This window comes from Palaemon carinicauda, chromosome 2 (genome assembly GCF_036898095.1).
Source record: "Palaemon carinicauda isolate YSFRI2023 chromosome 2, ASM3689809v2, whole genome shotgun sequence".
In the NCBI taxonomy this organism is placed as follows: domain Eukaryota; kingdom Metazoa; phylum Arthropoda; class Malacostraca; order Decapoda; family Palaemonidae; genus Palaemon; species Palaemon carinicauda.
The window spans coordinates 120,876,760-120,877,909 of NC_090726.1; positions in this window are offsets into that span (position 1 = coordinate 120,876,760).

Genomic DNA, 1,150 nt, shown 5'->3' on the forward strand with positions numbered 1-1,150 from the left:
TTCAAAATTATATCCGGAGGTTGTAAGTTTACAGTGAAACTTTTCATGAATGTTGACGCGTGAAAGGCTGTTAATAATGGGAGGTATTCATAAAAATGAAGGATATCCTTGTAAGCATAAGGTAGAAGTACAAGGTAATTCTCTGAAGCAAAAGGTAGAAGTATATGCAAATCTTTCTTTCCATATTCATAATGATTACCTTTTACTTGCGAGGATATCCTCCAAGCAGAAGTAAAAGGTTGAAAAGGTTGACTCGTGTTTCGGGAGCGCTTAGTTACATGTTGGAAATTGTAAGATTTCATTTGTGCTGTCAAGATAAGAAAGAGTTTATTATTTGTAATACGTATTTAATGCCTTGTTTTTACTTGTATTTAATTAAGTTTACGCATCAGAAAGAACACAGACGCCGCCGCGCCTTCCCCAAAGCCTCGCTGGCGACATCTATCCCCCACCCCTTGCATTAGAAGTTCTTTGACCTCTTTTTAGCTCCCCCACCCCTTGCATTAGAAGTTCTTTGACCTCTTTTAGCTCCCACACACCTTGCATTAGAAGTTCTTTGACCTCTTTTTAGCTCTCACACCCCTTGCATTAGAAGTTCTTTGACCTCTTTTTAGCTCCCATACCCCTTGCATTAGAAGTTCTTTGACCTCTTTTTAGCTCCCCCACCCCTTACATTAGAATTTCTTTGGCCTCTTTTTAGCTCCCACACCCCTTGCATTAGAAGTTCTTTGACCTCTTTTTAGCTCCCACACCCCTTGCATTAGAAGTTCTTTGACCTCTTTTTAGCTCCCACACCCCTTGCATTAGAAGTTCTTTGACCTCTTTTTAGCTCCCACACCCCTTGCATCAGAAGTTCTTTGACCTCTTTTTAGCTCCCACACCCCTTGCATTAGAATATCTTTGACCTCTTTTTAGCTCCCACACCCCTTGCATTAGAAGTTCTTTGACCTCTTTTTAGCTCCCACACCTCTAACATTAGAGCTTTTTTTACCTCTTTTAGCTCCCACACCTCTAGCATTAGAAGTTCTTTAACCTCTTTTTAGCTCCCACACCTCTAGCATTAGAAGTTCTTTGACCTCTTTTTAGCTCCCACACCTCTAGCATTAGAAGTTCTTTGACTTCTTTTTAGCTCCCACACCTCTAACATTAG